The sequence below is a fragment of the Budorcas taxicolor genome, chromosome 13, assembly GCF_023091745.1.
Source record: "Budorcas taxicolor isolate Tak-1 chromosome 13, Takin1.1, whole genome shotgun sequence".
Classification (NCBI taxonomy): Eukaryota; Metazoa; Chordata; class Mammalia; order Artiodactyla; family Bovidae; genus Budorcas; species Budorcas taxicolor.
In genome coordinates, this window is record NC_068922.1 from 34,632,715 (window position 1) to 34,647,198 (window position 14,484).

The window sequence follows — 14,484 nt, forward strand, 5'->3', positions numbered from 1 at the left end:
ACTTTCCCCAATACTTATGAGGCTGACTTTGCTGAGAACACGAGTCATTTTCCTTAATGTGTGTGTATATATGTGTCCCGATGGCTCTGCTAGATATGAGCTACAGAAAATTCCCAGAGTTTATCAGGCAAATCAGTAGATTTTACTCTTGCTGCCGTCTCTGCTTCCGGAGAAGGCAATGGCAACCCACTCCAATATTCTTGCCTGGAGAATCCCAGGGACGGGGGAGCCTGGTGGGCTGCCGTCTATGGGGTCGCACAGAGTCGGACACGACTGAAGTGACTTAGCAGCAGCAGCAGCAATCTCTGTTTCCAGCCTGAGAGGAAGATGACCTCTCATCTTCATTACCTGATGTTAGCACATCCAAGTGGCTGTGTGATGCTTGGCAACACAGTAAGTTAGGATTGCATTTACTTTCACCTCCACACTCTTTTTCTTTTTTTGCATTTAAAAATGACTTGGTGGTCAAGTGGTTAATAATCTGCCTGCCAGTGCAGGGGATACGGGTTTGATCCCTGGTCTGGGAAGATTCCACATGCTGCGGAGCAACGAAGCTGGTGGGTTACAATCACTGACCCCATGTGCCACAACTACTGAGGTCTATGAGCCCTAGAGCCTGTGCTCTGCAACAAGAGAACCCACTGCAATGAGAAGCTGGCATACCACAGTGAAGAGTAGCCCCCCCCAACCCACCGCCTGCTCACTGCAACTAGAGAAAGCCCTTGCACAGCAATGAAGACCCAGGATAGCCAAAAATAAAATTAAAAAAATAAACAAACAAATAAATCTTAAAAGATATATATATATAAGGACTTATATTGGGGGTCCAGTGGTTAAGACTCTGCACTTCCTCTACAAGGGGCATTGGTTAGATCCCTAGTCTGGGAACTAAGATACTGCATGCCACATGGCGAGGTTGAAAGAAAAAATAAATAATAATAAATAATATGACTTTTAATATTTTAAGAATTTCTAACAGTCTGAGAAAAGAAACAACTTCAGAGATGAATATGGAGTGTTTTACCTGATGGGCAACATTTTGATAAACACTCCCTGGGACATGCACTAAAAAGCTTTTCAAAAGGCCAGTTAAGAATTTGCCCCATGACTGGAGGGGTGCCCTTGCCCCACCTTCTTCATGAAACCCTTGGGTGAAAGAAGAGAGGATGATGACAGCATGTGTTATTATTGGAAGTTGTCTTGTTGTGTGGCCCTGAGGCAGCCTGTATGCCATGTGGGTGCAGATCCTCCATGTGTGGGTGGGTATGTGGGGGGCAGAGGGTCTGTGTGCAGACGGGGCAACTCTCCTGGTGGTAGAAATACAAGGACCCTTGGCTTCCACATGTACAGAGTATGAATTTGGAACAGAAAAGGTCTTTAGAAATAACTTTGCTGCATAGTAGGATCTGCTGTGGAGCTTTGAAAAGAAAACCACAAACAGTACCTATGAAAGTGAGGACACTCAGTCGTGTCTGACTCTTTGGGACCCCATAGACTGGAGCCCGCCAGGCTCCTCTGTCCAGGGGATTCTCCAGGCAAGAATACTGAAGTGGGTTGCCATTTCCTTCTCCAGGAGATCTTTCTGACCCAGGGATTGAACCCAGGTCTTCTGCATTGCAGGCAGATTCTTCACCATCTGAGCCACCAGGAAAGCCCAAGAATACTGGAGTGGGTAACCTATCCCTTCTCCAGGGAATCTTCTGGACCCCAGAATTGAACTGGGGTCTCCTGCATTGCAGGTGGATTCTTTACCAGCTTAGCTGCCAGGGAAGCCCTAAACCTATTGTTGACTGAAAAAAAAAAAGAAAATAACACAACCTGAAAGTTGAGAATTATGTTTTATTTGGTGGACTCTCTGAGCACTTAAGCCTGGGATAGTGCTTCTCAGGAAGCTCTGAGGGACCAACAGAAGAGGTAGGGGAGGAACCAGAATATATAGGAGGTTTGCAACAAAGACCAGTAGTTGGAACATCAAAAGATGACTGTTAATAGAAGAAAACCAGGCATCAATGGTTAAGAAATTAAGCACTTTTCTTTGTGTGGAAAGATGCAAGAATCTGGGCTCATTGAAACCACTCCTTTGATAGGTGTCTTAACTAGAGCCAGTATAGCCTGTTCTTTCCCATCCTGAATCTCCTCAGGGCGCACAGTTTGCAGGAAGGGTTACAGTGTTTGCTGGCTTGATGGATGCATTTTCCTTTGTTTTCAGAGGTGGCAGGTGACATTTTTTCCGGCAACACTACCAATGCCTGTGCTGTAAACCACTTGAATAAGACTTTCTGATGATAGGGCCCAGGCATCTGTATTATCTAAGCTACTAGATAATTTGATGTATATTAAGACCAAAAAATCCAATTGATACTGGTCTAATCCCTTTATCTTACATACTGTGATCACACAATTAACTAGCACCTGCACTGGAGGTAGATTCTCTGGTATGTTCTCTTTAAATATAAATAAATAATGATATAATATTATAATAAATAATATATAATATTATATAATATATAATAAATAATGCAGAAGGGGAAAAACAGAGTTGATTTTTGGTGTTTCCAGTCTTTCCACTCTTCCGTATTCACCTTTTTGGCTGTGTTCTCATTCCCAGCCCATCCTCTTAGGTTTCTGTGTCCTTAAATTTCCTCGCCTTCCTTCTACCCTTTGGTGTTTAGGACAGACCCTTTCACACTCATGGTGATTGGTGAGTATCTTCTTTCCCTGGATATATTGGCAAAGCCTTTAAAGCCACTTCATTTTTCTGGGATTTCAGTTCTATCAGCTATAGATAGAGTTTGGGGTTCAAGGATATGGTTCTCAGAATGGAAATGTAGATATTAGCAAATGGGTGGTAAAGGAATTCTCATTTGAGAAGGACATCGTCTGTCATCCTTGAAATTACATGTAGTTGCCTGAGTTCCACATTTTAATGGGAGCCCGGCACTGAAGTGTGTTCAGTCCAAAAAAAAAAAAAAAAATTGACTTCATGCTGATTCTACACCACAGAGGAACTTGGTCCATCTGTCATACTGCTACTGCTGCTGCTAAGTTGCTTCAGTCGTGTCCGACTCTGTGCGACCCCACAGACGGCAGCCCACCAGGCTCCCCCGTCCCTGGGATTCTCCAGGCAAGAACACTGGAGTGGGCTGCCATTTCCTTCTCCAATGCATGAAAGTGAAAAGTGAAAGTGAAGTCGCTCAGTCATGTCCGACTCCCAGCGACTCCATGGACTGCAGCCTACCAGGCTCCTCCGTCCATGGGATTTTCCACTATTCCACCAAAATAAGTTCTTTTGTGATTCTTTGGGAAATCAGGAATTAGCTGTTAGTTGTATAAATGGAAAAGATGGACTGAAAAAAATTTTCTTTTTCTAAATGAGAAAATTAGAAAAATTGTTGGACTAAGGGAGAGGAAGAAAATTGTTAAAATGTATGTACAGTGTGTGAATAGTGAGCTAGCAGATAGATTCTTTCAATTTTTTAAAAACAGTTTTATAACAAAGTTTTTTTTATGAACATGTGTTGTTTCTATAATCAGAAAACACACATTTAAAGAATAGGCCCCATGCTAGAGGTTTGTGGAGCTGCAGGACTGAATATTCAGGCTGCCCAGCTGTCCAAATGCCGGCCCCTTATGGGTGTTAGTATTTACCAGCAGATGTCTATCCCTTTGACAGCAAACAGCTCTAGGAGACAAAATATTAATGTCAAGTCTTATGCAGCAAGTCTTATGGCCAGGCCAGGCTGGAAGTCATGCCTTCAGGTTGCTGACATTTTCTTGTCACGCGGGGTCTATAGTCCTCCAATCAGAACAGTCAGGGAAGTGACAGGCATGGGATGACTTCCTCCTTCTTGGCACATGAACAGGAAGTGGCTTTATTGGTAGAGATGGTTGAGGGAAAGAAATGGGGGCATATATGCTTGAGGCTTATCTTTGTGGCTAAGAAACATGTTCAGTGAATATATATGATAATTGCACTTGTGCTAATGCCTGAGCCAGGAGCCCATCCCTTCCTCAAGGAGCTCACATTTTAGTGCAAGGAAGCAGCTGACAAGCAACGAGAACAAATAAGGATGTGACATGGAGCGGTAAAAGGTGCCAAGTGTGTGGGTAAAGAAAGGGGTGAAGGGGTAGCAGCAAGGAACCGACACCACCAGGCCTGGGGAAGAGGTCGCTGCCCGGCTTTCTACCCAGGTTTAGAGGGAATGGGTGCAGCCCGAGAAAGGCTGGTTGGTCTTCGGAGGAGGGGGGCACATTCCTCCGAGGAGTCAGGGTTGAGGGTGGGGGCTGGGGGCAGAGGGATGCAGATGTCCAGGTCAGGAGCTCCATTTCCGGGGGCTGGGTAGCAGAAGGCTCCAGGCAGCGTACCCTGTTCCTGCGTTGGATGACCTAATAAGGCCTCTTCCATCTTGCCTGCTCACAGTCTGGCCAGAGAGAGGACTCCCTGTTCTCCCTGGCAGGCGCTGCGCAGGCCACAGTGTTTAGGATTTCTGAGCACCAAGGAGTGTTCCAGCCAAGGGCTTTCCATGTGACAGTCCCCTGAGCTGGGGGGAAGGGTTTGGGAGGCAGAGGGGTGCAGGAGGGAGGGGAGGATGCAGGAGAGAAGAGGGGGTTGTGGAGGAGGTGGAGGGCCTGGGAGGTAAGGGGGGTGCAAGAGGGAGGGGAGGATGCAGGAGGAAGGAGAGGGGGAGGATGTGGGAGGGAGGGAGAGAAGAAGAGGGTGCAGCGGGGAGGGGGAGGCTCAGGGTGAGGAGCGTCCCATTTCAGCCTCTGGCACCAACTTCTCCATTGAGACCGGGCAGACGGGGAAAAGAGATAAGAAAAAAATGCCAGGGCTCCAGTTGTACACAGAAGCTTTTCTAAAGCAGTTGGAGCTGCAGAGAAAGGTAATTGAGAAGGGAGAGAAAATAAAGGACTATTGAAGCAGGGTGTCTGGGGCTGGGAGGCATCTCTGCCGCGTGGGTGTTAGAACGTTTCTTCTGGCCTGTGCCCCAACGGCCCGGCTGGGGCCACGGTCACAGGTCCTTCCTTGTCTTGTGGGAGGTAATTCGGGAAAGGACTCCGACATCTGGGGAGGGGAAGCATGATCTCCTGTTTCTTCCAGGCTCTTCACAGGCTGGAGCTGGAGGAAGCTTCTAGATCACAGCCGTGGAGTCACATGCTGGGGCCTCGGTGAGCCCCCAGTAGGGAAAACTATCCGTCCGAGGCCACGCCCACCAGCATGTCATTCCTGCCAGGCCTGTCTCTGACCCTCCTCCGTAAATAAAAGCATGTAAGGGACGTTTGATTGGTGTTTGCCTGTTCTCTTGCCATTAAAGGGCACACTTTGAGGCAGGAGGTTCAGGCCAGCGAGAGCTAGATGTCTCATGTCTCGAGAAGGACGGAGGGTTGACCAGGCCTGAGTTCAGGTTTTATGTTAAAGCGAACTTGATCACCTTCATCATCAGCTGCACACTGAGTAAGTCATCCAGGGGATTCGAGGCCAGGCATGGCCTTCTCCCTGCAGACTTGTCCTGGGCCTGCAAGTCCTTCCTTCCTGACTGGTGAGGAAGCAAGTGTGGGCTGGTGCTGGTCTATGAAGAGATGCTGAATCCTGAGCCAGGAGTGGCCTCAGCGAGTCACTAGCTTGTTGCTGTGGGACTTTGGCTGAATCAAAGCTATGGTTTTTCCAGTAGTCATGTACAGAGGTGAGAGTTGGATCATAAAGAAGGCTGAGTGCCGATAAATTGATGCTTTCCAATTGTGGTCCTGGAGAAGACCCTTGAGTGTCCCTTGAACTGCAAGGAGATCAAACCAATCAATCCTGAAGGAAGTCAATCCTGATTTCATTGTAAAGAGTGATGCTGAATACTTTGGCCACTTGATGCAAAGAGCCAACTCTTTGGAAAAGACCTTGATGCTGGGAAAGATTGAAGGCAAAAGAAGGGGATAGTAGAGGATGAGATGGTTAGATAGGATCACTGACTCAGTGGACATGAATTTGAGCAAATTCTAGAAGAGAGTGAAGGACAGAGGAGCCTGGTGTGCTGAGGTCCATAGGGTTGCAAAGAGTCAGATGCGACACAGCAACTGAACAAGAATAATAACAACAACCACAACTTCCCTTCTCAGGCCCTTTGCCATCATTGCAGAGAGGGGCTGAAGGAGACTTATGTTTCTGGAACTATGCTGGTTGGAAAGTAAAAGCGGGCTTGAGGCTTGGGGGCCAGCTGCCACCTGACTTCATCCATAGCCCTGCTAGTTTTTTTCATGTCATGTAGCATGTGATATGTTATAATATGTTTATGATATGTATATAACATAACACAATAGAATAGAATATTACCATGCTGGACTTCAAGGTAAGTCTGTACTTGAAAGAAGGATTTCATTCCCTAGAAAACTTGGAGTACCCCATGCATCAGGTGACTTCGGAAGTGACTACAGAGGCCCCTCAATCCGTGATTCTGTTGCTCATTAAACAGTCCTGAGCAGTGCCAGAGAAGACTGGCAGCGTTCACTCTGGTTATTTAGAAGTCTGAAAAAATGCCAAGAATTCACAGTTAGAAAAACACCCTTTGGCTCCTCATTTATCTGGAGAGCAAAACAAACTCACTTGACGGTCTGTGTGGTGCTGGGGAAGCGCCAGCATGGGAGAAGCGCTCGCTGCCTCTCTGTGATTTCTAGCCAGCTGGACACTTGCTGTCCCTGGGACGTGCCTGAGCAAGGAGGGGGTGGTGTCCCAAGCCCACCCTGGAGAGTGTGGGACTTTTATGACCTGGGGACGTAGCACTGACATTCTCACTGTTCACAGGGAGATGTGAGATCTCTGACCCCTGGTGAGTCCTTGGTCTCGTGAAAGGAGAGGTTGTGTTATTGGAGGTTGAGTGAAGTGACCGGAGGTGATGGGGGCACCTGAAACGTCTGCCTCGGGTTAGAAGCTTCCAGGGACCAATCAGTCGCCACCCACCTCCCCAGCTTCTTCTGGTGCGAGGGAGGGACAAGCTCAAGGTGAGCTGCGGCCAGTCACCTGTATGTAAAGTCGCATCCATGACGGACTTTCCTAGTTGGCCTCATTAAGGAAAAAACCTGAATTTCAAGCCGTAAGACCCATACCTCGGAGCAAGTCTCTGGGCCAAGTCAGCCTTCACATCTCAGGGCAGTTTTCTGGCTCTTTACTTCACTCAACAAATATTTATTAAACGTCTACCATGTGCTCAGCATTGTTGGAAAAGATGGGCTACATCTGTGAGCAAAACAGACGCCAATTCTTGCCCGCAGGGAGCTTCCCTTCTGATGCTCATTCACAGGTATCAAGCTCTCTGCAGGGATGTGTTACCCGCAGGAGACTGGGTGAGATTTAGGGTGCAGAGATCAGAGCTTGGGTTTTGGTCTCAGACACCTGTGTCCAGGCCCTTTACCTCTCCGCTGGCTTAATTCTCTCGCTAGACAGGTTCAAGGGCACGACCGTTTCCTTGTCTGCTTTTGTTTTGTATTGTTTTGGTTATTTATATTTAAATTTTTATTGAAGTACAGTTTGTTTTGTTTTTTTTTTTTGGCTTCCCAGGTGGTGCTAATGGTAAAGAACCTGCCTGCCAATGCAGGGGACATGAGACCCGGCTTTGATCCCTGGGTCAGGAAGATTCTCCTGGAGGGGAAAATGGCAACCCACCCCAGTATTCATGCCTGGAGAATCCCATGGACAGAGGAGCCTGGCGGTTATGGTCCATGGGGTCACAAAGAGTCAGACACGACTGAAGAGACAACACATGCATATTTGGTTTACAATGTTATTTCTGCTGCACAGCAAAGCGATTCAGTTGTATGTGTATACACACACACACACACACACACACACACACACACATACTCTTTTTTAAAAAATATTCTTTTCCATAATGGTTTATCACAGGATTTTTTAAGTTGGAGGATAATTACTTGACAATGTTGTGTTAGCTTCTGCTGTACAACAACATGAATCAGCTATGTATATCAATAACCTCAGATATGCAGATGATACCACCCTTATGGCAGAAAGTGAAGAGGAACTAAAGAGCCTCTTGATGAAAGTGAAAGGAGAGTGAAAAAGTTGGCTTAAAGCTCAACATTCAGAAAATGAAGATCATGGCATCCGGTCCCGTCACTTCATGGGAAATTGATGGAGAAACTGTGGAAACAGTGGCTGACTTTATTTTGGGGCTCCAAAATCACTGCAGATGGTGATTGCAGCCATGAAATTAAAACATGCTTACTCCTTGGAAGAAAAGTTATGATCAACCTAGACAGCATATGAAAAAGCAGAGACATTACTTTGTCAACAAAGGTCCATCTAGTCAAGGCTATGGTTTTTCCAGTGGTCATGTATGGATGTGAGAGTTGGACTATAAAGAAAGCTGAATGCCGAAGAATTGATGCTTTTGAACTGTGGTGTTGAAGACTCTTGAGAGTCCCTTGGACTGTAAGGAGATCCAACCAGTCCATCCTAAAGGAAATCAGTCCTGGGTGTTCATTGGAAGGACTGATGTTGAAGCTGAAACTCCAATACTTTGGCCACCTGATGCAAAGAGCTGACTCATTGGAAAAGACCCTGATGCTGGGAAAGATTGAAAGCAGGAGGAGAAGGGGATGACAGAGGATGAGATGGTTAGATGGCATCACCGACTCAATGGACATGAGTTTGGGTAAACTCTGGTAGTTGGTGATGGACAGGGAGGCCTGGTGTGCTGCGGTTCATGAGGTCACAAAGAGACAGACACGACTGAGTGACTGAACTGAGCTGAACTGAATGCCCTCCCTCTTGAGCCTCCCTCCTGCTCCCCTCATCCTCACAGGTCCTCACAGAGCACCCCTCCTCATCTGTTAAAGGGGGTGGTAAGGGATGCTCTGAGGTTCAACAGATGATCCGCTGGTAGTGGTTGGGGTGATGTCTGCAGGGTGGCCAGTGCTCTGCAAGGAGGATGGCCCTCTGCGGGCATTTATCTGCCTGTGTTCATCCCTCGCAGCCTTAGGGATTGTGCCTTTGACCCTCTGTGTGGTTGCCAGCGGTGCTGTGTCCGTCCGTGGAGCACCTCCGCCGGATGTGACACTGTCAGGTGTGGGTGTGACCTATGCTGCCCATTGGGCCAGGAGGCCCTCCTGTCCGGGAAGGGAGTGGCTGGCTGTCCCTAAGTCAGCAGCCACAGTGCCTGCCTCCCCTGGGCTGACGGCCAGAGGGCTGCCTTCACCCACTCTGAGCACTCTTGCTTCTTGGACCCAGCAGGCCACCTGTTTTGGGGGAGCAGACCACGCTCCTCCTTCCAGCCTCCCTGTAGCAGGCTCTCTCCTCTCCTGACTGCTGTGACCCAGCCCAGTGCTGCCCCAAACTGGTTGTGTGACCTGGAACCAACTGCTTAACCTCACTGGTCTCAGTGTCCTCATGGGGAGAGGGGAGATAACACTCACAGCTGTCAGGGGCATTGTCAGGTGAGGCAAGAAGACGAAGGACCATAGAACGGTAGGTGCAGTGCCCACGTGGTTGTCGTTCCCATCGCTCAGTCACGTCTGACTCTGTGACCCCCATGGACGATGCTCATCGCCCCCATCAAGTCTGTGTCCTGCTCACTCTTTGCCCCTGTGCACGTCTGATCTGGCCCACTCTCCCTGCCCTCGGTGTTTCCTTCCTGTCTGCCCTGCGCTGCAGCCTTTCAGCACACTTGGCCACCTCTGTGATCGTGAAGCCAGACTGGACTCTGGGAGCGTGAGAAGCACCCACTGCCATTGGACTGAGAGTTTCTTAAAACAGGACCGACTGTCTCCCTTTTTGAGCCTCCCCTTCCTCTTCCAAAGAGCCGAGCCTGCAATGAGTGCCAGGTGCACAGACATGTGGGACAGGCGTCCCAGGTGGGTACAGACAGACAGGAGGACAGAGCTGGCTCCTCTCTCCTGATGCTCTGCTAATTTTGTGTCAAGTAAGGACATTGTTTCTGAAACTGTCACTCGGAGATCTAAATTTAGAGCTGTTTTCCGCCAGGAGCTATCCTGCCAGGAATGGGTTTGAAATGTAGTCCTCAGCGTGTGACTCTCTTGGGCTCTCAGTAGCACTGCCAGGCAGCCAAGTGGGGGCAGCTTTCAGCTCGGAGTCTTGGAGGAGGTTCTGGTGGAGCCTCCACTTCTGTTCGTCTGGTACAGACGGCTTGTACCACCATCCAGGCTGTCTGGAAGGTCTCCCTCCCAATCAACCCACAGGCTACCCTCCACACCATGTGGGCATGCTCCCCAGCCCACCTGTCCTGCCCTCTCCTGCCTCTCAGGGCTGCCTAGATGCTCAAGAACTACTGATGACATGAGTAGCTCACATGTTATCCTCAAATCTTGGAATTAAGAACTAATGAGGTTTCTTTGCCAATATCTGGCCGGTGAGCTCGTTATAAAAACCAGTGGAGAGTTAAAGCTTCTTGGGATCACATATCCAAGGCTCCCACTTCCCCTGACTGAGTAATAAAATGAAGACATTAATATGTCACGCAGGAAATAGCCTTCCTGAAGGACCAGGCTAATTACTGTAATCCTACATTCCCCATTTTCAGTGAGAATCTGAATCGTGTAACAAGAGGTCCCAGATTAATGCGGGCACAGAAGAGTAACATGATACAGAGTAAAATGATGCAGATGGATGCTGAGGCTAATGAGCGACCAGAGCATCCACAGGTGCTTCTAGGATTTAATGAGCCCAAGTCTGTGGGCCAAAGAGGAAGCCCATCTCATCGCCCTGATTTTTCGTTGGCTCCCACTTGTTGTTTTAAAGCCGATAGATCTCAATGTCTCTTCTGCTGATACAGCTGAAGGAAATGTTTGCATGGTGGCACACGCAGGCTGTTGATAAAATAAGGTCCTCGATAAACCATGCCACATCGATACATAAAATAAACCATCCCATCATCTATTGGTAAAAACAAAGCAAAACAAAACGAGTTTTCTTCGGTTTCATGAAGACAGAACTATGTGCTTTTTTTGGGAGAAAGAACCTGACTAGGGACTAAGAAGGCCTGAATTGTAGTGCAGCCATTACCACTAACTTTATCAGCTAGTGAATCTGCTAACAGCCTCTGCCCAGGTCTGCAGCTAGCAATTGGCAGAGTGAGCTTTTGAGCCCAGGGAGCCTAGATCCAGAGTGGCCACTATGCTAATGCCGAAGTGCTGGTTTCAGGCTCTTCTGGGGACCCAAGGGTGGAGGGCACCTGCGGTCTACAAGGGCAACTCCTGGAGGCGGCCATGCTGTACACACGTTGTGCCTTTGCCCTGTGCTCAGGCAGATGGGCCAGGGGCAGACTGACAGAGAGACCTCGGTGTGGTCTCCCCCATCCCCACCACGGCACAGAAGCAGCAGAGGGGCCGTGATGTTGCCCCTCAGTATGGCGCAGGGGTGGCGCAGGGGGCCACGGAGGTCACAAGGACTGCAGTGAGGACCAGTTCTGCAGCCCTGTGGGAGGGGGTCGTGACCAAGGGTCAAGAGTGGGAAGGAGGAGGACATCTCTATTGTGGGCATCTCTGTTGCAGGAGATGCCCAGCTTGAAACCTGGATGTCCCCTCAGTGCCTTGGCACTGAGAGAACCTACTAGAACACAGACACTAATGTGCGGGGCAAACGGGGAAACCTCAAATTAATTGATACTCCCTCCATTCTCTGGAAAATTGACTTTTTGAACAAAAATGAATTTGAGCAATAGAGAAGCTAAGTCATTCACGCATATCTCAGGGTCAAAACCTTGTCACACAGTGCTTTCAATAAAACTGTGTTAAACAAAGGTCGGATGTGAATACATTGAGTAGAGATCTGCTTCCTACAATTTGTATACATTTGTTACAATCCCATCCTTTGAGCCTAGTCTAACCTAAATGGTTGAATCCCTCCTCTCTTATCAGATGTCAGTAGCTCTTGTTTTGACAAACCAGCCATTGACAACCCCATTAGAGGACACCCCATATGTTGCACTTTTGTTTTTAAAGATCAGCATTATTGAGGCATAACTTTTATACAATGAAACGTACCCATTCTGAACATACATTTCAATAAATTTTGACAAATGTATACACCCACGTAACCACTACTACAATAAAAATGCTGAACATTTCCATCTCCTTCCAAAGCCCCACATGGCCCTTTGTAGTCATCTCTCCCCATAAGGCTGGCCCGAGGCAACCGTTTTTCTACTTCCTGTCATTCTATATTAGTTTTGCCTTTCCCAAAGTTTCATATAAATGGAATCGTCTGTCATATTTTAAGTGCCTATAAAATAAATGGGAAAGCCAGAGAAACCCCATCAAATGGAGCAGGGACCATGGATGCGAGTCTGCTTGGCTGGCTTGCCTGGCAGTGCCTGGACCAGAGACAGCCCACCTTGCCGACCAGCATCAGTCCATTCCTGGTCTCAGCATCCTTTCCTTGTGCCTGTCTGTCTTCACGACCACTTCTCCTCCCTTGCTCTTGGAGCTGTTATTTCCTTTCTTGGCCCACATCTGCCGATTGGGAAAGTAAATAGCCCATGCAAGCCCTGGAGAAGCATCTTTGCTGAAGGGTTTGCTAATCTTCAGGGAGAGGCAGACAGGAAGTATGTGTCCTCTTGGCTCTCACTGACATCCCAGATAATGTAAACTCACCGTTTCCTCCACAGCTGGCTCAGGCCTTGGCCCCTGACAGAGTCAGGGAACTTTCAGTTTCTCATTATTTAACAGTTGGAAGCCCCTTGCTCTCCAGGCTCCCAGGGCTAGTATTCCCTCTCTTGTCAAGAGCTCTGGTTTTTTTGGGCGGGGGAGGGGACACGGTGGGCGAGGGCGGCGGCGATGGTTCTTTTTCTTGATCTTATGCACCTCCAAACTGAAAAGAGAGTGAGAGAGAACAATGGTCTAGTCTTGGAATCATTTCCTCTTCTCCCTAAACCTGTCTGGTTCTTCACCGACGTGAAGAAGATATTTAATGGCTGAGGAGGCAGAAATGAGCTTTTGGAGTCCAGCTACCCTCTGATGTGTTGGTGTTATTCTTCCTGGTAAAAGCACTTCCAGGAAAGAGCGACTAGCGGAGACTGAAAGCTTCTGCAGACCAGAGAAAGTGAATATGCAGTGTGTATAAACCTGAGAGCATGACCCTCGCTTAGCTCTGGGTGCCTATCCGTGCAGGCAGGAGAAAGCCTGTGCCTTCCACAACCTCTGGTCTGGACCAGTGGAACCTAGAAGGTGATCTTCAGATCAGAGGCATCAGCATCCTCTGATGTGTTAGTTATCTGTGGTACGTAACAACTTGCCCCTGATTTGGGGGCTATAAACACCAATAAGTATTATTTTGTACAGTTTCAGTTGGTCAGGATGTAGGAGTGAGAGATCTTGGCTCAGGAGCTCTCATGAGGATGTAGACAAGGTGTTACCTAGAGCTACAGTCATCTGAAGGCTTGACCGGGGCTGGAGCAAACCTTCCAAGGTGGCCGACTCCCGGGGCTGGGTGTTGGCGGCAGGTTTTGTCTCCTCCCTAGGGTGCTGCTGGAATGTCCTCAAGACATGAAGGTTGGCCTCCCCAGCATGTATGAACTGAAAGACACAGAGACAGACACAGAAACAGAAGGAAGACTGTTCTATTCTAAAATAGAACCGTGCCTTCTAATATCTCATCTTAAAATCACACACCATTACATCCATCAAATACAGTTAGAAGCAAGTCACTAAATCCAGTCTACCATTTGCAGGGAGGAGTGTCAAAGAATTTGTGGGTATATGTTAAAAATATCTTCTCTGAGGGCTTTCCTGGTGGACAGTGTTTAAGAATCTGCTTGCCAATGCAGGGGATGCTGGTTTGATCCCTGGTCTGGGAAGACCCCCATGCCACAAGGCAACTAAGCCTGTGTGCCACAGCTTCGTGCACCCGCTGCAACAAAGACCCAGGGCAGCCAAAAGTAAACAAATTAATAAAAATTAAAAAATATATATTTTATGTGACTGAGAAATGCAAATTCTTGGACTTCCCAAATCTGCTGAGTCTCTGGGGTTCAAGTTCAACAATCTATTTCAACAAGCTCTCTGGATGATGGTGAAGCTGGCAAAAGTTGGAGAACCACCAGAGTAGACCAAAGAACGCTGAGAAAACCTCAACTCACTTGTGGGTGTCTGGGCTGAAGCCTTATCCACCGGGGCTTCTTTTTAGAACCTGGGCTTTCATGAATTTGACACAAAGGTCCTGGCCTTACTTCAAGATAATCCACAAGAAAGATGCAATAGTCAGGATAATGCCCCCTACCCAGAGATGCCCACATCCTAGGAGCCTGTGAACATGTCACTTAACATGGCAAGAAGGAGTTTGTGGTTGTGATGAAATTAAGACTCTTGAGGTGGGAGATTATCTCAGCTTGTCCAGATGGGACCAAAGTAATTACAAGGATCCTCACAAGTAGGAGGAAGGAGAGAGAGAGTCAGAGAGAATCAGAGATGGGACGTGCTGATGGCAGCGGAGTCAGAGAGATGTCTGAAGATGGTCCACTGCTGACT